General features: G+C 47.3%; 1 non-coding gene across 1 annotated transcript; it reads right to left on the reverse strand.

Annotated features, from left to right (window-relative positions):
- Positions 1–15,744: 15,744 nt before the first annotated feature.
- Trnaa-cgc (transfer RNA alanine (anticodon CGC)) lies at positions 15,745–15,817 on the reverse strand. The gene has a single exon. It is a non-coding gene; the product is annotated as a tRNA-Ala (tRNA).
- Between the last annotated feature and the right edge of the window lie 8,786 nt (positions 15,818–24,603).

Genomic DNA, 24,603 nt, shown 5'->3' on the forward strand with positions numbered 1-24,603 from the left:
TGCGGAACATTCAATACCACGCACCTCCGAATTGCCCCGGCGCCCCCCCCCCCCCCCCCCCGCCCCCAGTTCCTTGGTGGAACGAGGCATGCCGTGATGCAATACGTGAGCGGCGACGTGCTCTCCGCGTTTTCCGCCACCATCCTACTTTGGCCAACTGTATCCGCTATAAGCAGTTCCGAGCGCGATGCCGTCGTGTCATCCGCGATAGCAAGAAGGCAAGCTGGACATCCTTTATTAGCTCATTTAACACCTTCACTCCCTCCTCGGAAGTTTGGAGTTGGCTTCGAAGGTTCTCAGGCGCGCCTAGCTTCTCCCCGGTCTCTGGGCTCACTGTCGCGCATGACACATTAGTGGACCCCGTCGCAATTTCTAACTCGTTGGGTCAGCACTTTGCTGAGATTTCGAGCTCTTCAAATTACCCGCCAGCGTTTCTCCCGAAGAAACGCGCAGCGGAAGTGCGACCTCTTGTTTTCCCCTCTCAAAATCGCGAAATCTACAATACTGTTTTCTCCATGCAGGAACTCCAACATGCACTCTCTTCTTCTCGCTCCTCCGCCCCAGGACCGGATGGTATCCACGTCCAAATGTTGCTGCATTTATCAACTCATAGTCTGCGTTACCTCCTTCGCCTTTATAATCGAATTTGGACCGACAGTACTTTTCCCAGACGATGGCGGGAAGCTATCGTCGTTCCTGTTCCGAAACCTGGAAAGGACAAACATCTCCCCTCTAGCTATCGCCCCATTTCTCTCACGAGTAGTGTCTGTAAGGTTTTGGAGCGTATGGTGAATTACCGTTTAGCGTGGTGGCTGGAATCCTGCAGTCTTTAAACACCTGCCCAATGCGGATTCCGAAAGCATCGTTGTGCAGTTGACCATCTTGTTGCTCTCTCCACTTATATCATGAACAATTTTCTCCGGAAACGCCAAACAGTAGCAATATTTTTTGATCTGCAGAGAGCAAACGATACCTGTTGGAGGACAGGCATCCTCCGCACACTGTTCTCTTGGGGCTTTCGAGGTCGGCTGCCCCTTTTTCTTCGCGAATTTATGGCAGAGCGCACATTTAGGGTGCGGGTGAACACTACTCTCTCCTGTACTTTCTCCCAAGAAAACGGGGTACCCCAGGGCTCCGTGCTGACTGTTGTACTGTTTGCCATTGCCATCAATCCAATTGTGGATTGTCTCCTTCCTGATGTCTCGGGCTCCCTCTTTGTGGACGATTTTGCGATCCACTACAGCTCTCAATGGACCAGCCTTCTTGAACGACGTCTTCAAGGATGTCTCGATCGCCTCCACTCTTGGAGCATCGAAACCGGCTTCCATTTTTCTCCCAGTAAGACCGTTTGTGTTAATTTTTGGCGACGTAAGGAGTTTCTTCAGCCCTCCTTACATCTAGGTCCTGTCAACCTTCCGTTTTCAGACGTAGCTAAATTCTTGGGTCTTATGTTTGACAGAAAACTGTGCTGGTCCTCCCACGTTTCCTATCTTTCGGCTCGCTGTCTGCGATCCCTTAACACCCTCCGTGTCCTGAATGGTACCTCCTGGGGAGTGGACCGAGTGGCCCTTCTCCGCCTCTATCGCGCCTTAGTGAGCTCGAAATTGGACTATGGAAGCATAGTCTTCTCCTCTGCTCGGCCGTCTATTCTTCGGCGTCTCGACTCTATCCACCACCGTGGATTACGTTTAGTGTCTGGAGCTTTTTACACCAGCCCTGTGGAAAGCCTTTATGCTGAGACTGCTGAACCTCCCCTGTCCAATCGGCGAGCAGTCCTTCTGAGTCGTTATGCTAGCCATCTGTCTTCCATGCCTGCTAATCCAGCCCATGACCTTTTTTTCGACGCCTCCTTTGATGTAGGGTATGCAGGCCGCCCCTCCTCCCTACTACCACCGGGAGTCCGCTTCCGTCAACTGCTCCATTCTCTTTCCTTCCGGTTTCCTAAAACCACCTTGACAACTTGGGGTACAGCACCACCTTGGCTCCGTCCCCGGATCAGCCTGCTCTGTGACCTTTGTCGATTTCCCAAGGATGGTACCCCTTCACTTGTTTATCGTCGGGCATTTGCTGCTCTATGTGCACAAATGACAGACGCCACATTTACTTACACCGACGGCTCGAAAACATCGTTAGGTGTAGGGAGTGCGACACCCCAAATCACTTTCGGCTTCCCGACCAGTGTTCGGTTTATACTGCGGAGCTTTACGCTGTTCTCCAGGCTGTCCACTACATCCGCCGCCATCAGCGGATACAGTACGTTATCCGCTCAGATTCTCTCAGCTCTCTCATCAGTCTCCAAGCTATTTATCATGTGCACCCTCTGGTTCACCGGATTCAGGAATGTCTGCGCTTGCTCCACCTGGGGGGCGTCTCGGTGGCGTTCCTCTGGCTCCCGGGACACGTTGGTATCTGTGGAAATGAGGCGGCCGATATTGCAGCCACGGCTGCAGTCTCTCTTCTTCGGCCAGCTATTCAATCGATTCCCTTCGCCGATCTATGGAGCGTTTTATGTCGTCGTGTTGTTCATTTATGGCACGCGCATTGGTTGACACTTCCACATAATAAATTGCGGGACGTGAAAACTCTTCCTTGTGCTTGGACCTCTTCCTCCCGAAAGCGTCGTCAGGAGGAGGTAATTTTAACTAGACTCCGGATAGGGCACTGTCTTTTTAGCCATCGACATCTTTTAAGCGGCGATCCTCCCCCACTCTGTCCCCACTGCTCTCAGCTGTGGACGGTAAGACACCTTTTAATTGAGTGCCCCTATTTTAATCCGTTACGCTCCCGTCTACAGCTATCGCCTGATATATCGTCGATTTTAGCAGATGACACGCGCTCAGCCGTGCCAGTGACATGACGTCAGTCATTTGAAGCTTTTTTTGGGGACAACCAACCCCTTTCTGTAGTGGATTTTTAAGCCTTCCTTCTGCTTTTAGTTTCTCCAATTTTATGACTTTCGTTCCCATTGCTGCTGGTTTTCAATTTCGGTTTTTTACTGTTTCCTAAGTCACGGCCCGGGCGCTAATGACCATAGCAGTTTTGCGCCCTCAAACCAAAACAAAAAAAAAAAAGGGAGTGCCCATCTCCTTGGGGCATCAGGACTCCCGGCAATGGTCATCCTGCCAGGTGGCCCTTGCTGAGGCTGGGTGGCGCCCATGGGGAGAGCCCGTGGTCGGAGTGGGTGGTATCGGGGCGAACGTTTCGCAGATGAAACGTCAACATGTATCAGGTTGCTCTGCGGCCGAGTCTTTCAAAAAGAAAAGTACTGTCTCTGGTTCTGGTTCTCCTGCCCTTTCCCCCTCGGCCACTCCCTGGGAGGAAGGACAGGCCCGCCGGCTTGGGGCAAAGTACTTCCCCCGCTATTTGGTCTGTTCTCGGACCGATGGGGGGACGTTCGTCACCTCCAAGCCCATGTTCTTTGTTCAGCACATCGAGGACATCTTCGGGGAAATCGAGGCTCTCAGCAAAATGCGTTCGGGGTCCGTTCTTATAAAGGCCACCTCCACCACACAGTCGGCGGCGCTCCAGGCGTGCGACCAACAAGGGGACATCCCAGTGTCTATTGTCCCACATCTGGCACTGAATAAGACGCAGGGGGTTATTTTTCATCGGGACCTCCTGCTGCAATCTGATGAGGAGCTCAGGGCCAACCTGGAGCGCCGAGGCGTGCATTTCGTCCGGCAGGTCCAGTGCAGCCCCAAAGACCGTCGCATCGACACTGGGGCCTTTATGCTCGTCTTCGAGGGGGACATTCTCCCAGAGAAGGTAAAGGTGATGTGCTACCGGTGCGACGTGCGACCTTATGTCCCGCCTCCTATGCGCTGTTTTCGGTGTTTGCACTTTGGGCACATGTCGTCACAGTGTGAGGCTGAGCCCCTTTGTGGCGATTGTGGACGTCCTCTTTGTGAGGAACATACATGCACCCCTCCACCTCGGTGCGTTAATTGTCCTGGCATCCACTCGCCTAGATCCTTAGACTGCCCCGCGTATCAGAAGGAGAAGAAGATTCAAGAACTCAAAACTTTGTATCGTCTCTCTTATTCTGAGGCCAGGAAGAAGTGTGACCACCTCCATTCCGTGACGTTGACCACTTCGTTTGCCTCAGTTGTGTCCACTCCTTCCACAGTATCCTCACCCCTATCCTGTCCCCCCTCCACCTCCTCCCCCCATCCGGGGTCTATGCCTCCGCCTCCAAATCCCTCCCTTCCAAATCCTCCTCCCCCACGGCCCCCGCTCCCTCTGCCCCAGGGGCCACCCTTCCTCCTCCTCCGCCCCCCCGCCGCCTGAGAAGCGATCCTCTTCTCAGGCGTCCATCGGGGAAACGTTCCGGACCCCGGCTTCCGAGGTCCGGCGTTCCAAAATGGACCCCGCGCGTGAGGACCTTCTTCGGGTCCAGCCCACCATCCCTGTGCCTCCTCGGACTTCCAAGAAGGCCTCCAAGAAGAAGTCTCTATCCCCCTCTCCACCCCGGCGCGTTTCGTCTGACGCTCCATCCGTGAGTCGCTGCTCTCGGCCGTCCTCGGTTTCGCCGGGACGCTCTGCTGCCAGGCGCTCAGCTGGCCTCTCGTCGGCAAATGATGCTGCCCCTCCTACGCAACCCAGGACATCGGCCACAGCTGGCGACGACTCGATGGAACAAGATCCGCCTCCCGCCGGTTGTGGTGTTGTTCCCTCAAAACCTGGCCCTCCGCGGCTGTCGAGGTAACCAGCTCTTCCCCCGTCTCGTTCCCCCATTTTTTTGACTAGCGATGGCCTTGTTACATTGGAACAGAAGAGGTATTCGATCTAATCGGGAGGAATTACAACTGCTCCTCCACCTGCACTGTCCGCTCGTCCTTGGTCTCCAGGAAACCAAGTTGCGCCCAACTGACCGTATTGCCTTTACCCACTATACCTCGGAGCGGTATGACCTCACCCCTGTGGATGGTATCCCAGCTCATGAAGGGGTCATGTTGCTCGTTCGGGACGATGTCTATCACCATCCCATCCCATTGACCACCCCACTCCAAGCAATAGCTGTCTGTATTACTCATTCTGCTTTTACTTTTTCAGTTTGTACCATCTACACTCCATCGTCATCCGCAGTTAGTCAGGCTGACATGATGCACCTGATTGTTCAGCTCCCTCCGTAGTTTTTATTGTTTGGCGACTTCAATGCCCATCGTCCCCTTTGGGGCTCTCCTGCATCCTGTCAAAGAGGCTCACTCTTGGCGGATGTCTTCAACCATCTCAATCTTGTCTGCCTCAATACCGGCGCCCCGGCTTTCCTCTTGGACTCTACTCATACCTACTCCCACTTGGACCTCTCGATCTGTTCTACCACTCTTGCCCGTCGGTTCGAGTGGTATGTCCTTTCTGACACGTATTCGAGTGACCACTTCCCCTGTGTCGTTCGTCTCCTGCACCACACCCCATCCCCACGTCCTTCGCGCCGGAACATACCGAAAGCTGACTGGGGACTTTACTCCTCCCTGGCGACCTTTCCGGACCACGATTTTCTCAGTTGTGACAGTCAGGTCGAATACCTCAAGGCTGTTATCATCAATGCTGCCGAACGTTCCATTCCTCTTACTACCTCTTCTTCACGTCGCGTTTCCGTCCTCTGGTGGAACGAGGCTTGTAGGGACGCTATCCGTGCTCGACGACGTGCTTTACGCACCTTTCGCCGCCATCCTACGTTGGCGAATTGTATTGAATACAAACGACTCCGAGCGCAATGCCGTAGAGTCATCAAAGACAGCAAAAAAGCTTGTTGGGCCTCTTTCACCAGCTCCTTTCACGGTTTTACTCCCTCTTCCATCGTATGGGGTGGCCTGCGATGGCTGTCGGGCATTAAGGCCAACTCCTCGGTACCTGGCCTGACCTCAGGTAATGCGGTCCTTGTTGATCCTGTGGCTGTCTCCAACGCCTTTGGCCGTTTTTTCGCGGAGATTTCAAGCTCCGCCCATTACCACCCTGCCTTCCTTCCCAGGAAAGAGGCAGAAGAGGCTCGGCGACCTTCCTTCCACTCGCTGAATCTGGAAACTTATAATGCCCCCTTTACTATGCGGGAACTCGAACGTGTGCTTGCAATGTCCCGGTCCTCTGCTCCGGGGCCAGATGCCATTCACGTTCAGATGCTGGCACACCTTTCTCCGGCGGGCAAAAACTTCCTTCTTCATACCTACAATCGCGTCTGGACCGAAGGTCAGGTCCCCATGCATTGGCGTGACGCCGTCGTTGTTCCTATACCCAAACCCGGGAAGGATAGACACCTTCCTTCTAGTTACCGCCCCATTTCTCTTACAAGCTGTGTCTGTAAGGTGATGGAGCGCATGGTTAATGCTCGGTTAGTCTGGATTCTTGAATCTCGACGGCTACTTACTAATGTCCAATGCGGCTTTCGTCGCCGCCGCTCCACTGTTGACCACCTTGTGACCTTGTCGACATTCATCATGAACAACTTTTTGCGAAGGCGCCAAACGGTAGCCGTGTTCTTCGACTTGGAGAAGGCTTACGATACCTGTTGGAGAGGAGGTATCCTCCGCACTATGCACAGGTGGGGCCTACGCGGTCGCCTGCCCCTTTTTATTGATTCCTTTTTAACGGATCGAAAGTTTAGGGTACGTGTGGGTTCCGTATTGTCCGACGTCTTCCTCCAGGAGAGCGGAGTGCCTCAGGGCTCAGTCTTGAGCGTAGCCCTTTTTGCCATCGCGATCAATCCAATTATGGGTTGCATTCCACCTAATGTCTCAGGCTCTCTCTTTGTCGATGACTTCGCGATCTACTGCAGTGCCCAGAGAACATGCCTCCTGGAGCGCTGCCTTCAGCGTTGTCTAGACAGCCTCTACTCATGGAGCGTGGCAAATGGCTTCTGGTTCTCTGAAGAGAAGACGGTTTGTATCAACTTTTGGCGATATAAAGCGTTCCTTCCGCCATCCTTACATCTCGGTCCCGTTGTTCTCCCATTCGTGGAAACTACTAAGTTTCTAGGGCTCACGTTGGACAGGAAACTGTGTTGGTCTCCACATGTCTCTTATTTGGCTGCCCGTTGTACACGTTCCCTTAATGTCCTCCGAGTTCTTAGCGGTTCATCTTGGGGAGCGGATCGCACTGTCCTGCTTCGCTTGTATCGGTCCATAGTCCGATCGAAGCTGGATTATGGGAGCTTCGTCTACTCGTCTGCTCGGCCATCCCTCTTACGCCATCTCAACTCCATCCACCATCAGGGGTTACGTCTTGCGACCGAAGCCTTCTACACTAGTCCCGTCGAGAGTCTTTATGCTGAAGCTGCCGAATTACCATTGACCTACCGACGCGATGTACTGCTGTGTCGGTATGCCTGCCGGCTGTTGTCAATGCCCGACCACCCCTCTTATCAGTCCTCCTTCGCCGATTCTCTCGACCATCAGTACGGGTTGTATGTGTCTGCACTGCTGCCCCCTGGAGTCCGCTTCCGTCGCCTGCTTCGACAATTGGATTTTGCCCTCCCTACCACCTTCAGTGAGGGTGAGAGCCCGACACCACCTTGGTTCCAGGCTCCGGTTCATATTTATCTCGGCCTCAGCTCACTCCCGAAGGAGGGTACTCCAGCTGCAGTGTATTGCTCACGGTTTGTCGAACTCTGTGCTCGACTTGCCGGTCACACCTTTATTTACACCGATGGCTCCAAAACTGACGATGGTGTCGGCTGTGCCTTTGTCGTCGGGGCCGTCACCTTTAAATACCGGCTCCTCGACCAATGTTCCAGCTTTACGGCCGAGCTTTTTGCTCTCCATCAGGCCGTTCAGTATGCCCGCCGCCACCACCATTCATCGTATGTACTCTGCTCTGTTTCACTCAGTGCTCTTCAGAGCCTTGGAGCTCCCTATCCGGTCCATCCCTTGGTACAACGGATCCAGCAGTCCCATTCTTTCGCTGATAATGGTTCTCTTGTCAGCTTTCTGTGGGTTCCCGGACATGTCGGAGTGCCTGGGAATGAGGCTGCTGATGCTGCAGCCAAGGCTGCAGTCCTCCTGCCTTGGCCAGCCTCCCATTGTGTCCCGTCATCTGACGTTCGTGGGGTGTCGTTGTGGTGGGATGCTTGGTCATCCCTCCAAGGGAACAAGCTCCGGGCAGTAAAACCGCTCCCAACTGCTTGGACGACCTCCTCCCGTCCTTCTGACCAGGTTGCGGATTGGGCATTGCCGGTTTAGCCACCGCTACCTGCTCTCCCATGACCCAGCCCCGCAGTGCCCTTGTGGTCAAGCATTAACAGTGCGCCGTGTTTTATTGTCGTGTCCCCGCTTTAGTCAATCTCGTGTTGTCCTGTCCCTGCCATCTACTTTACCGGATATTTTAGCTGATGACGCTCGAGCAGCTGCTCGTGTTCTGCGTTTTATAACTTTGACTGGCTTGTCCAAAGACATCTAACTTTTTTACTTATTTTATCTGCACCTTTGTACGGACTTTCTGGTGTCCCCCCTCCCCTTGAGTTTTACTAGATTCCATGTGCTCTAACACTTGTTACTGGGCGCTAATGACCTCAGTAGTTGAGCGCCCTTAAACCCCATCAAAAAAAAAAAAAGACCCTCAGGCGACCCTTCTCGAAAACGGGTATGACCGGCTCTTTTGTGCAATCGATTGCTACCCTTCGTTGCTCCAGCAACTTCAGACAAACTGCTACTAGAAGAAAAGCGAGTTCTTTCGCACAATCTCCGTAGACTCTTAGGTATCACATCCGGACTGGCTCCTACACCAAATTAGCTCTATGTTTCAGTTTCATGCAAGACGGCAGGAGCTTTGAAATCACCCTACTTGTCGGATCTGTCCACCTTCGACCTTTCCCTTTTTCCATACCATGGAAAGGTAACTGAAAGGGACACTTCTTTCTGGAGACGTGAAAGAAAACTTGCTGGCAGCGCCACATGGCTTGGTTCCTGGGGGTTTTGAAAACTGTTTCTATGAATGAATGAGGAAACCTACTACATCCAAGGGACACCACTATCTAAGTGACGTAGCTGCGTGAAGATATTATGAAACACAAAACGGGAACCTGAAGAGTACCAGTTGCTTTCTGGGTTTCCACTCGTGCCAGCCGAGCGGTTCTAGGCACTTCAGTTTGGAACCGCGCGACTGCTACGGTCGCAGGTTCGAACCCTGCCTCGGGCATGAATGTATGTGATGTCCTTAGGTTAGTTAGGTTTAATTAGTTCTAAGTTCTAGGGGACTGATGACCACAGATGTTAAGTCCCATTGTGCTCAGAACCATTTGGGCCATATTCCTAGACACTATGCCACTCGTGCCTGTAACCTGCCCATATCCGTACGCCGCGGCCTCACGCGGAAGCCGCCCTCGCCCGTGGGCCCGCCGTCAGCCCCGCTGCGCCAGCAGGCCGGGCCTCGTTGGGCAACGCTGCGCGGCGCCACCGCAATGAGCGGAGCGGCTCCGGAAATGCGCTGACAGACGTGTCCGTCACTTCCGGCGTTGCATCGCCGGACGCGGCCCGCCCGTCCAGCCGGGCCCGGGTCCAGCGCACCACGTGCTGCGCGCCTTCACTACTTCGTCTCTCTGTGCTAACACGCACCCTCTTTCGTACGTAACGCCGCTTTTTCCGTGCCTACCATCCGTCTCGCCCAAGTGTGTGATCGCCAATTGCAATGGCGTAATCCGTTCTCTATTTCCACTAGTAATGACCTCGTGATTTCATTGACAAAGAACGCATTAGTTGTCTTTACTTTGTTGTCTTTCCTGGCCTTATACCGTGTCTGCTTGTTATTATGGTAGAGGGGGAACTGTCGCCCTGCCCCACCACTCTTCAGGGACGGAAATTTGTGTACCCAATCTTTCTGCGTCTAATACACTACTGGCCATTAAAATTGCTACAGCACGAAGATGACGTGCTACAGACGCCAAATTTAACCGACAGGAAGAAGGTGCTGTGGTATGCAAATGATTAGCTTTTCAGAGCATTCATACAACGTGCTGACAAGAGGAAAGTTTCCAACCGATTTCTCATACACAAACAGCAGTTGACCGGCGGTGCCTGGTGGCGAAACGTTGTTGTGATGTCTCGTGTAAGGAGGAGAAATGCGTACCATCACGTTTCCGACTTCGATATTTGTCGGATTGTAGCCTATTGCGATTACGGTTTATCGTATCGCGACATTGCTGCTCGCGTTGGTCGAGATCCAGTGACTGTTAGCAGAATATGGAATCGGTGGGTTCAGGTGGGTAATACGAAACGCCGTGCTGGATCCCAACGGCCTCGTATCACTAGCAGTCGAGATAACAGCCATCTTATCTGCATGGCTGTAACGGATCGTGCAGCCACGTCTCGATCCCTGAGTCAACAGATGGGGACGTTTGCAAGACAACAACCATCTGCACGAACGGTTCGACGTCGTTTGCAGCAGCATGGACTATCAACTCGGAGACCATGGCTGCGGTTACCCTTGACGCTGCATCACAGACCGGAGCGCCTGCGATGGTGTACTCAACGACGAACCTGGGTGCACGAATGTCAAAACGTCAAATTTTCAAATGAATCCAGGTTCTATTTACAGCATCATGATGGTCGCATCCGTGTTTGGCGACATCGCGGTGAACGCACATTGGAACCGTGCATTCGTCATCGCCATACTGGCGTATACCCGGCGTGATGGTATGGGGTGCCATTGGTTACACGTCTCCCTCACCTCTTGTTCGCATTGTCGCCGCTTTGAACAGTGGACGTTACATTTCAGAGGTGGCTCTACCCTTCATTCGATCCCTGCGAAACCCCACATTTCAGCATGATAATGTACGACCGCATGTTGCAGGTCCTGTGAGGTCCTTTCTGGATACAGAAAATGTTCGATTGCTGCACTGGCCAGCGCATTCTCTAGATCTCTCACCAACTGAAAACGTCTGGTCAGTGGTGGCCGAGCAACTGGCTCGTCACAATACGCCAGTCATTACTCCTGATGAACTGTGGTATCGTGTTGAAGCTGCATGGGCAGTTGTACCTGTACACTCCATCCACGCTCTGTTTGACTCAATGCCCAGGCGTATCAAGGCCGTTGTTACGGCCAGAGGTGATTGTTCTGGGTACTGATTTCTCAGGATCTATGGACCCATGCGTGAAAATGTAATCACATATCCGTTCTAGTATAATATATTTGTCCAATGAATACCCATTCATCATCTGCATTTCTTCTTGGTGTAGCAATTTTAAGGCCAGTAGTGCATTATCCCAATGTGAAAGCGTGAGAACGTTTTTCGAAATGTTTGTGAAACATGTAACTGAGGCGGGACGTGAATCTCAGCCTGGTATTCATCTAGTCGGATGTGCGAAACCGCCCAAAAACCAGAAGCAGTTTGGCCGACACGCTGGCCATCGTCGTTAATTCGTTGGGTGGAGTCGATCGATGTACACCGCGTTTCCCCGAACCCCAGAAGTGGTGTGCTAAGGCGCGCGGCCATCCAAACCGGTAAATGCGTTACTGATAAGATGAGGAATACTGAATATTCATCGTTAGGTTTCGAATTCATACATAAAATGGTGTGTTCTGTCAGCATTTTTACATTTGTTTTTTTATTTATTATTCGAAATCTACTCGCAGTTCCGATATGGACGACCGTGAGCTGTGTAATGGAGTGACGATAGTCAAAATTTGTGCTTGACCGGGACTCGAACCCGGATTTCCTGCTTATCGCGAGCCGCCGCCTAACCATTTGGCTATCCGAGCACGACTTACATCCACACCCAACCTTACATAAGGGGTGAAAATTATTGAACTATATGAAAAAAAAGGTAAATTAGTTACAATCTACGGCGTGCACACACTTTATTCAACATCTGAACGTCAGTACAGTTATTAGGAGTTAGCTTATGACATGTTCGATATGCCTGCCATCATTGGCGATGATGTGACGCAGACAAATAGCGAAATGCAACATGACCCGCTGAAGTGTCTAAACATCCATGCTGTCGATGACTTCTTGAATGGCTGTTTCCACGTCTGCAATGGTTTTGCAGTTATTGCTCTATACCTTGTCTTTAATATAGCCCCATAAAAATGAGTCGCATGTGTTCATATCCGTAAAATATGGCAGCCAATCTAGGCCCATGCCAGTGGCCTCCGGGTACCCCAGGGCCAGAATGCGGTCCCCAAAGTGATCCTCCAGGACATCGCACGCTCTCCTGCTTCGATGGGATCGAACTCCATCTTGCATGAACCACATCTTGTCGAAATTAGGGTCTTTTTGGATAATTTGGGTGAAATCATCTTCCAAAACCTTCACTTACGTTCGGTAGTCACTGTGCTATCAAGGAATATCGCACCGATTATTCGTGACTCCACATTGCACACTACGCAGTCACCCGCTGACTCAGAAGGGACTTCTCGATCGCGAAAGGCAGACTCTCAGTCCTCCAAATGCGACAGTTTTGCTTATTGACGAACCTGTCCAAATCAAAGTGGGCTTCGTCGCTAAACCAAACCATATTCACATTCTAATTCCCATCGCGCACTGCGGCCAGCCGTGCAATTGCTTGCATGTCGTAAGGAACTTTGCTTCGTAATTTGCGATAACACAGGCAGTGCAATGTCGTTTTTATCTATTAGTGAGTAACGCATAATTCATGCTGAATTTTATTGCATTAACTTGTCCATTCCGTCTGAAGTTTTAAAATTATTTATTTGATTACGTATGGAGAAGTAATTTTACGGAGCTGTAATGTACTGCCGGCCGGAGTGGCCAAGTGGTTCTAGGCGCTTCAGTCTGGAACCGCGCGACTGCTACGCTCGCAGGTTCGAATCCTGCCTCGGGCATGGATGTTTCTGATGTCCTTAGGTTAGTTAGGTTTAAGTAGTTGTAAGTTCTAGGGGACTGATGACCTCAGATGTTAAGTCTCATAGTGCTCAGAGCCAGTTGAACCATTTGTAATGTACTCGTCTGTGACTTCACACGTGTCACGTGACTATACGGAGAAATTTTCCCATCCACATTCTTTTTTTCTTTTTTTTTTTTTTTTTTTTTTTTTTTTTTACGTTAATTTCACGTTGCAAACTGCTCTTTACTGCGCCAGGTATGTTTGAGTTCGTAATATTTTATTGTTGGTTCTTATAACCACTCTTATATGGCCCTAAGTCGTTACTTAAGATTTTTTACGATGAAAACAAGTAGTTCATATACTGTAACAAAAATTCAATATATAGTATAAATATTGGAATAATTACGTTGCTAAATCTTATAGCTTACAGAAGCTAAACATGTCACACATTGTTTCTGTCTCTCCGTGTCTTGTTCCTTGTGTGCTTGTGCATTGCTCAGGGGAACACTGATGTCTATTATCGTACTAGAAAACTTCTTATCTGTGGAAACATACTGAAAAGGGAGAAAATATTGGATTTTGCTTGTGAAAGCTTCAACCTCCGAAATCCTGTGAACATAATGGACATATAATTAACATTTTCAAGTTTTAGTGAACGTGATTTAGTTAAAAAGAAGAAAGAATTAATTCGTAACAGTGTAACATTTGTAAGCAATGACTTTATTAACTGAAAATATTATTAACTGTCAAATTTACAATACATTGTGCAGGCACCGTTCGCTTGTCTCACTAGATAGCCGATTCTCGCGTTCTTGTGATATCTCTCGCCAGCATTGTTTCCGACGATAGTGAAGCTCGAAAAATGAACTAAAACTCTTTAAATATGCTTCATAGCTGGAAGTGACTACATTGATATCAGTGATTTTATGATGGCACTGACTCTCAAATATCGATACAGTTAGTTATTAGTTGATTATTGTGTCGTCTCCTGTGCAAGACTATCCAATAACTTACACGTCCCTGGTCAAGGTCAAGAGAACAAGACTTGAGCAGGATTAGGCACAGCCTTCACCGGAGGAGAAGCCGCAACTGGCTGCCGGAGTGGGGCACGAACCAAGAAAGAAGAACTGTGGTAAATACCGTAAATTAAAACAATTTGTGACCTGTCAATGATTGAAAATTACTTACGTAAATGTTTCTGATTGGACTGTATATAAATGTATATATCCATGCAAATAATCTTTAGTTTTATCTGTTCCATGTACGCGCTATATTTGATTTGTGGGCCAAACGAGTCTCACTAAAAGGAAGTAACTTATTGAAAACCAAATGAATAATGACGTGCAGTTTGGCTGATTTAGCCACGTCTACCAAAGGTAAAAGCGTTGGTATTCGGGCATCTTGCCTTTTGCCGTACTTTAACATGATCAGTTATTATGCAGTGTACAATAGTTTGTGTTAAACAACTTAAGATAGTAGTTAATCTGTATAGTTGTAGGTAAACTGTGCTGCAGTCATTTGTTAGGCATGTTGTGTTGGATTCTGTGATACGGACTTTGTGAGGGAGATTCTCTAACGTGGTTTGTGATTGCGAGTAACAGCGTCTGTAATTATAGGAATAACTTTTGCTTTTGAAATGGTAAAAACAAGGAAAGGAAAAGTGGAGTTGGATAGATTAACCGATCTAGTTTCGCAAGAGAATTTAGCAGATTTGGATGAACTTTAAATTGAAAATATACCGACACCTGTAAAAAATGAAGTAACTGTCAGTGAAATACCGAACCTTGGTGACTGCATCGACTATAGAGCGCAGCGTACTTTGCGTAAATTACCCGATGAAACTGAGGCAACTGCCGAAAAATCAGATAATGTGCCGACTTGATATAGAGCTTTCGATCCACTTACCACCTTCTTAATGAAATTGGAGGAAATGGATGAGGAAATACACAGGAAGCAAACTGAGATTGAAGCCGCACGGGATCGAACATTAGTCGAACTCGAAGCGGAACAAGATAGGAAATTAGCTGAAAGAGACCGGAAAATCTTTGCTGATTTAGAACAGATTCGCAATAAATTAACTGAAGTAAAACGACAATATGAAAGCCTACCTGAGCTCGTAAACCAATTAAAGAATGAAGTTAAGATTTTGAAGCGCTGCAAACTAAAGCAGAAAACACAGTAGAATGTCTAACTCAGAAAATGGAAAATTTGGAAATAGAAAAAAGAAACAGATTTAGTGAAGCAATCCGAAAAGTGAAAGAACGATATATTCGAATGGATAAAGACAAAAAAACTGAAATAAATACACACGTGACTTCTGAAATAACGTCAGAAGCGCAAAGGGTTAACAAGAAATCTGTATTGATACACATGACGTCATAGAAGGGTTTAAAGGTGAGTTTTAACAAATCAAAGACGAAGATGTTTTGGAGATTCTTTTAAATGGCAATGCGAAGTAGACTAAGTTAGAATTAAACGAAACAAAGTCCGATTGAAAATAAGAAAAAGCAGGACACGTTTCCCCGTAGGTTTAAATAGATGAAAGTTATTCTGCGGTATCTAAATCAGACACCAGATACAGGAATGAATAAAGCGTGTTTAGGACCTATTCTGATCCAGTCGACGATATGCGAAACAATGTTTCGTAGTTTTCGTTATAAAAATTGGAGCAGGGTATTGCAGATTATAATAAAAAGAAAGACAATTTCAAACTTATTCGTTCAAAAACGGCATTCCACATCCCATAATATCCATTGAAAGCTTTAGGAGTATTTTTCCTTGATTGTTGGTGGTGGTGGTGGTGGTGGTTAGTGTTTAACGTCCCGTCGACAACGAGGTCATTGGAGACGGAGCGCAAGCTCGGGTTAGGGAAGGATTGGGAAGGAAATCGGCCGTGCCCTTTCAAAGGAACCATCTCGACATTCGCCTGAAACGATTTTAGGGAAATCACGGAAAACCTAAATCAGGATGGCCGGAGACGGGATTGAACCGTCGTCCTCCCGAATGCGAGTCCAGTGTGCTAACCACTGCGCCACCTAGCTCGGTCCTTGATTGTTGAATGAATCCATTAAAATACAACTTATTGTATCCCACATAACCGGAGAGGCTGCTTTGTGGACCAGAAGCAGAGCATTGTAGAACGTACGAAGTATTCGAGAGAATGTTTATAGTCAAATTTTGCTCAACGAGTAAACAACGATAATTATGTCAAGAGGTATATAGTGCTGAATATTTCAACAAGAAAAGGGTAGCTTAAGAAAATGTTTCGTACGTTACGTTAATAAAACTAGATGTTGGGATGAACAAATATCGCACAGAGAAGTTCTCCGAAATAATTGATGCTGAAATGTACTACATTAACTTGTCCTTCCGATCTGAATTTTTTAAAATTATTTATTTATTTATATATAGAGAAATAGTTTTACAGTGCTGTAATGTACTCATTGTGACTTCGCACATGTCAAGCGACTACACGAAAAAATTTTCCCCGCCACATCCTTATTTTTATGTTAGTTTCACACAATGTTGACAATTGCACTTTATAGCACCAGGCATGTGTGAGTTCATAATATTTTATTGTTGCTTTTGCTATCTATGAGAGATGTGTCCTTAATATCACACGTCTTTAAAATCATTATTGTTATTGCCCTTCCGTGCCAACCTGGACCTGAAGATGATCTGTAACGCAGACGGTTGTCGGAACATAAAAAGTGGTGGTCCAGTCAGTATTTGTTCATTTATTACAAGAAACCGTGCTGCACTTAATTCTTATTAGCTTGTATGATGAACACGCGGTGGGATTAGAAGCTGTCGTAATTCATGTTTTATATAGACTCTCTTGCGCTGCAAACATTTCTAGAGCACGTGACTGAAAAAGAGCGCGTGTCACAACTGTTTACGTACAGATTAAGGGTAAACAACTATTAAAATTAAAGGCTATTTCTTGAATATCCGCCTTTTACAGAATAGCAGGTCATGCGATAGGATTTAATGTTTCCTACCCTTATTACGTATCCTCAGCTCACAAAAATTTATTATAATTCAAACGGTCAGGATAAATAGGATTCTGAAATGAAATATTGTTCTTTTAAGACTTACTTTGTTACAAAATCACCATGTGTATTCCCAGAATTAACATATAGTTCAAATTACAAAAAATAAAAATAAAAAAACACGAAGCAAAATACTCACTGATAGATGACGGCTGGCAAAGCTATTAAAGGGGAAAGGGGGTCAAGCTAAAACTATGCTTCCCTCAAGTCAATAGCAACAACGCTCACTGACTATATGTGACGTTTTTACCAAGATTGTGAATCGGTAGCTGAACGTCAATACGTTGGCTGAAATACAGGCCTGCAGGCCAAACGGTGTCGCTGCAGTGAAGACTAACCCTCCAGATGAAGATCGGTAACTGGCCCAGGCTGCCAATATGCTCAGCACTGAATTGCCCAACGGGTGATGTGAGACTGGCCAAAGGTGCGCAGCTGCAAACGCTCCAACCGGCATAACCTCGCTCCGAGATGTGCAGAGAATTAGAATGTTGTGCCGAAAGAACAAAGGCTGTCATCTGTGGTGGCTCTCCACCTATTTGCCGACCGTACAACGTACTTCGGCCGAACTGCCCAGACCGTCCTCTACAATTAACACCCACCGAATGCTTTGAAAATCTCCTTCGTCTTCTTCTGCTTCTTCTTCTTCTTCTTCTTCATCTTCTTCTTCTTCTTCCTCGACACCAAAGTCTCCTGGAGTCGCCAAAAACTACCCCCTCCAACGGTGAAGCTGCTGGTGCAAATTGCACCAGTGGTATACTTATAACACTGTTCCAGCACTCTCGCCTAGAAACGACATACCGAAAATCCTGCAATGAGAAAGTTTACCGCCAAAATCTGTGCTCTCCCCAGCTAAACTTGGCGCCACAAAAACGTGCGTCCATTCTACTCTTCTGGCAGACAATGCTCTCCATGCCACAGCAATCATACCTATAAGGCTCTGTCGAACGCGCGTCCATTCTACTCTTCTGGCAGACAATGCTCTCCATCCCACAGCAATCATACCTATAAGGCTCTGTCGGTCGCACACCCGAGGTGGAGAAAACACCTTTGGCATGGAGGCCGTTGGCCATTATCCTGCTGAAGACCGAGCCCTCCTCGTGGAGGGTGAGATGCCACCGCCTACGCTCACAGGCAAAGTGAGCACGCTTTTGTAGAATCTCGGATGCTTTGCTGGTCACGTCTCTTGCCGTCCTCACCGACACAGACATAATCTAGTGCCACAACTATTACTGCTAGCGGCAAACAAACTTTGTCATTCCCTGTCATTCCTGTAATTACTCATAGTTGAGATGGCTGCAATGCCTCTGCAGGGACTACGTAACTAATAAGGCATGAAAAATGGCATGCCCAAAGGGTCGCCACCTTTCAAGTACTAGCAGACTTAAGAAAATAAATCACACAAGCTAAGACTGTATCGCAACATACATGGCACATTCTCAGAAGAGAGTACATGTCCCAGGCTTCCTGCAGACGTTGTTCAGCTAAGGCACGGATAACAGGTGCATCACAATGTGCGAGTGAACTGACGCACCAACTAGAAACGTACTCCAAAGATCAAGCGCTCTGGATAGTACGATTCTTGTAGACAAAACGTATAATTGCACAAACATTCACCGCGAAATTCTGGCGATATACGCACCAAATGCAATATGGGCTCCAGCTGTGATGAAGTGGTGCCAGCAATTCGAGCAAGACTACATAGACGTCGGTGATGCTTATAGAGCAGTACGGCCATCGACACCGACCACAGACGTCAATGGCCAGTCAGTCGATCAACTGATTCATAGCACTAGCAGATTTTCCGACGATGAGGACATTCACTCAGCGATTCTCGAATGGTTCCGCCCCAAGGAGCGGATTACTACCGACGAAGAGCTGAACAATTGACAGAAGTTTCGGACAGTTGTTTACAGAGACTTAGTGATTATGTTGAAAAATAGTGTTATGTATCTGTGTCATTTTTCAGTGTAGTGCGGCATTCAATAAATGCCGCTTGGCATGCCGTAATAATGTACAGTATATCTTATTTTTTGAAGTTTATTCGTACATTCATGTAATAAGATAACTTCATTTTGCTAACTTCTCATAATACGTCTGATACTTTTCTTAACAAAGATGCAACATTACAAATAATCCTCACAGATATACGAAAGCCACGAAAAACTTTCACCTTGTGGAATACAGTGCGCTATAGGGGCGATGAATGTTCAGCAGAAAGTAACGGCCTGTGGGTACATGCAATAGGACCATTGATGTTCTCATTACATATAAAAGATTTATGTGATAGGCTCTTCGTTGATGATGCTGTTTGCTTACAGAACAACTGCGTTGTTAGACGACTGTAAGCAAATGCAGAATTACTTACACAGTAATTGTAGCTGATATGCGAGTGCAGCCGCAGGTGACAGCTAGAATACAACGCTTATACAATGCTCAACGTGTTTACTTCATATTAATCCGTACTTCCATACTAATATTATAAATGCAAAAGCGAATCTGTCTCTTACGTTTTCATGACTTAGCCGCTGAACCGATTTCGATGGCATTATTGATATGAGACAGCTTGAACCCTGGATATGAACATAGGCTACTTTACAAAGAGTGTAGTACAAGATATTTATTGATTTGAAGAATATTACACGCATTAGGAAAAAACATTTATTCTTTGCCACCGCCTTGGCCCCTACTTCCCAGACTGATTTGATCCCAGCAAAATCTGGCTTTTTATCGCCGTTAACCTGCCCTAATCTTAAGGGGTACATACGCTGCCAAGCAATAGTTTCAAAACCTTCTTCCATTTCCAAAATGCTGTATGAACATAAATTAAAATAGAATACTATGGAAATGCAATCTATCCACAAGGGAGATTGGTAACAAATCACTTGTGCGACCCATCCTCGAATATTATTGAAGTGTGTGGGACCCATGCCAAATAGAACTAGTAGGAGATATTGAAGCATACAAAGAAGGGCAGCACGAATGGTCACAGGTTTTTCTGACGCATGGGAGAGAGTAACTGAGATGCTGAAAGAAGTGAACAGGCAGAATCTTAAAGATAGACAGGAGCTATAAGGAAGTTTGTCGTGAATGCTTCAGGGACCGGCTTTAAATGATAACTCCAGGAATATATTACAACACCCTACATATCGCTCTCATAGGGATCGTGAGGATAAGATTAGATTAATTACAGCACGCACAGAGGCATTGAGACAATCATTGTTCCTCGGCTGTATACGTGAATGGAATGGCCAAAACCCTTAAAAACCGATACAGTGGGACGTACCGTCTGCCACGCACTTCAGAGCTGTTCGCAGAATGTTGATGTACCGGTAGTAGATAAGCCAGAAGAACACCCCAAAAATTCTACTTCTGTGCAAATGTAATGAATAGAGGCATTTTTAAATGTAATTAGAAAAAAGCTAATGCATGCTTTCAGATGACATCATTTGGTATGGATGCAGAATCAAAATGCCATGTTTTTCACTTACTTTTACGGTTCAAGGTCAAATTTTCCATAGAACTGGCTCATTGCTTCCACCAGATTATCATCAGCATAAGCTCATTCAGATTTAATTAATGGGGAATGAAACCAATGATACAGACCGCAGTGTCACAGTACCTAAAGAGTGGAAAAGAGACGGTTTTAAATATTCAGTGTTGCACGAATATAACCGTCTAATAACAACTTTTGCAAATACTTTAGATACAATGGTAAGGAGAAGACTACAAATTAGTCATCCACCCAGACCGTACACCAACTGTGAACATGGGAGGCGATACAATGCACCATTCATAAATGAAGTAGCAGCCTTGGTTACACGAGAACAGTTCGTAAGTCGCGTAATCGTTTTGTATGCCCACTATGACATCTGAACCAGGATGTTGATAAATATAAATGTTATGATGCATTGCTGTGTCCGCTACCTTTCAGCAACAGGCGGGAAAGTTATCATTTCCAAATACTGCAACCCGACCCTATAATGTGCTTATCCTTGTCAAACAAAAAAGTGTCATGTACGGACTATTATGCATATCATAAGATAATACGAGAAAATAATTTTAATATGATATAACGATGCAAGCAACTGCCCAATCTGTTTTATGAAGATATGTATGTTACAGTAGAAAGTGAATGATTCCTACACATATCATAAATCAAGCTGAGTTGAGAGCAAAGAATTATATTCATCTGTAAGATGCAGTGGGAAATGATGCAAATTTAAATCCTCTTGATATGGGCAAACAGGTAATCTTAAACTCCTCGTTAGCGAATAGTCCATGATACCTGCATGAGTGTACTAAAGTCGCATTCGCCTATGTCTGCACGTTTTGTCGTTCTGATTTATTCATGACCTTCACATGTAACCTATCATGGAAGGAGGTAATCGATGAATTATTACCAGGGCAGGCTGCTAGTGATAGGCATAATATACACTCCTGGAAATTGAAATAAGAACACCGTGAATTCATTGTCCCAGGAAGGGGAAACTTTATTGACACATTCCTGGGGTCAGATACATCATATGATCACACTGACAGAACCACAGGCACATAGACACAGGCAACAGAGCATGCACAATGTCGGCACTAGTACAGTGTATATCCACCTTTCGCAGCAATGCAGGCTGCTATTCTCCCATGGAGACGATCGTAGAGATGCTGGATGTAGTCCTGTGGAACGGCTTGCCATGCCATTTCCTCCTGGCGCCTCAGTTGGACCAGCGTTCGTGCTGGACGTGCAGACCGCGTGAGACGACGCTTCATCCAGTCCCAAACATGCTCAATGGGGGACAGATCCGGAGATCTTGCTGGCCAGGGTAGTTGACTTACACCTTCTAGAGCACGTTGGGTGGCACGGGATACATGCGGACGTGCATTAGCAAGTTCCCTTGCCGGTCTAGGAATGGTAGAACGATGGGTTCGATGACGGTTTGGATGTACCGTGCACTATTCAGTGTCCCCTCGACGATCACCAGTGGTGTACGGCCAGTGTAGGAGATCGCTCCCCACACCATGATGCCGGGTGTTGGCCCTGTGTGCCTCGGTCGTATGCAGTCCTGATTGTGGCGCTCACCTGCACGGCGCCAAACACGCATACGACCATCATTGGCACCAAGGCAGAAGCGACTCTCATTGCTGAAGACGACACGTCTCCATTCGTCCCTCCATTCACGCCTGTCGCGACACCACTGGAGGCGGGCTGCACGATGTTGGAGCCTGAGCGGAAGACGGCCTAACGGTGTGCGGGACCGTAGCCCAGCTTCATGGAGACGGTTGCGAATGGTCCTCGCCGATACCCCAGGAGCAGCAGTGTCCCTAATTTGCTGGGAAGTGGCGGTGCGGTCCCCTACCGCACTGCGTAGGATCCTATGGTCTTGGCGTGCATCCGCGCGTCGCTGCGGTCCGGTCCCAGGTCGACGGGCACGTGCACCTTCCGCTGACCACTGGTGACAACATCGATGTACTGTGGAGACCTCACGCCCCACGTGTTGAGCAATTTGGCGGTACGTCCACCCGGCCTCCCGCATGCCCACTATACGCCCTCGCTCAAAGTCCGTCAACTGCACATACGGTTCACGTCCACGCTATCGCGGCATGCTACCAGTGTTAAAGACTGCGATGGAGCTCCGTATGCCACGGCAAACTGGCTGACACTGACGGCGGCGGCGCGCAAATGCTGCGCAGCTAGCGCCATTCGACGGCCAACACCGCGGTTCCTGGTGTGTTCGCTGTGCTGTGCGTGTGATCGTTGCTTGTACAGCCCTCTCGCAGTGTCCGGAGTAAGTATGGTGGGTCTGACACACCGGTGTCAATGTGTTCTTTTTTTCACTTCCAGGAGTGTAGTTGCAAGAGTCTTCAGGTTAAAAGTAAAGAAGCTAATATCGGTTATAACTAAGGGAAAATATATGGAGAAATGCTATGTTTTATATTCCGTTGAATGGCAAAATCTCGGCTTGCCACATTTGGAAAATGGACACTAACAAATTGATAACATCATGAACCCCAAAATACCAGATTCACCCACTGAGAACACACTACACGAAATTATAGAAATATGATCCACCGTTCCTGTGGCTCTAACAATTCTCAGTTTCCTTGCACGAAAGATGGACATGTACGAGAAAGTTGCATGTAGGCTTCAAAAGGAGACCATACACAATGGAAACTGGTATCCTCTATAGCGACGAAAAGGACTTCAAGACGAAGGTCTGACGGCAATGATAAAGCTTTGAAACGGCAGTTACGTTAATGTCAATAGTATCTTTGTGACCCCCTATTCCCCAGTTTTATCAATAGCATTTAATGCACATAGTAATCTGGAGGCATTGAAATATTTGTACCTTTTTGAAATAAACAATCACTGGAAACCCTTAATACTTTGTATATGGGCTGCATATACGTGCCCTTGCCAATCACTCCAATCTATGAAGTATGAATATCAATAGCCCCTTACGTTATCTAAATCTCTGCAGTGCAAGTTCTAGGTGATTCACCTTGCATATTTTTATGTAGGGGGTATTCAATAAGTAATGAAACACATTTTTTTTCTGAAAGCGGATTTTTATTCATGATTCCACTACACCACTATTTTCCCCACTCTTTTGGCTAAAAAGCCCCGTTTTTCAACTTAATCTCCGTTCAATGTGACGGCCTTACGCCACCTTATGGGGAGGACCAGTGTGCCCGCATGGTACCGTTCTAACGGTCGACGTCAGAGCAGACCTCTTGCCTTTCAGTAACATTCCTATCATTTGCGTATTGCGTTCTGTGGAGTGCAGCTTAAGTCACCCAAGTGCTCAATGAGGAAGTTATCATAATACCCACTCAGACTGTGGAAGAATCAGGTTACATGTCGTGGGAGTCATTATTTCAGGTTGCATGCATTGTGTGCTGCACCATGACGTTTCCACCATAGAAGACAATGGTATCTTTGTGGAGTTTCTGTTTTTGTAATTACGGCCCATAGATACGACAGTCAACTACTTCCTGTGTAATGCGTCATTCTCCTGTGGTTTGGTCATAGGACTGTTGGTGGAATGAATCTCATTAACAGTCACTGCAAGTCTTTCAAGCACAGACAACAATCATCTCACAGGATTATCCATGACATATGAACCGAAACGATTGAGATTTGAGTCATATTTGCATAAAACCTGGTACTCCGCTGCACGTGGCACATGCCGCTCTATGAAGGCGCTGTGGGAGGCAGTAGGATTGCCATAACAGCACACCACAGGAGTGAAGAGGCACTATAAGTCAGGACACAGCTCCTCATGGTGCGCCTTCTCAACGTTTAAGAACTTGTCTGCCACAGCAGGCATTTCCACACATACTGGTTCCTGACTGCAGAGGACTTTGAGCAAGGAGGAAATTCACCAACAGCCTTAAAGGAGTCTCAGGAGTTCAATCACGAGCTGTGAAGATAAGGATGGAAATTCATGACCTTGACCTTAGGTCTTGACCCTTGATTGGTCTCGTATAAGCTTTGACCCTCTACTCATGGTCATGTCTTCCTGTGTCATTTGCCGCTGAAGGTTTATTGTAGCTAGGTACTCCGTGTAGAGAGATAAATCATTCGACCAGCTGCTGCAGTCTCTTTCTCAGGTCTTGGAGTGCTGTGTTGCTGTGTCTTGATATCGATGGGAGAATGTCATTTAGCTGTTTTTTTTTTTTTTTTTTTTGTTCTTGTTGTTGGCTGCCTGACACATTTTTTAAAGGCAATGTCTAATGCAATTACTAACAAGTTCATATAGATTTTATATATTTTGGTATCT

This window comes from Schistocerca serialis, chromosome 2 (assembly GCF_023864345.2).
Source record: "Schistocerca serialis cubense isolate TAMUIC-IGC-003099 chromosome 2, iqSchSeri2.2, whole genome shotgun sequence".
In the NCBI taxonomy this organism is placed as follows: Eukaryota; Metazoa; Arthropoda; class Insecta; order Orthoptera; family Acrididae; genus Schistocerca; species Schistocerca serialis.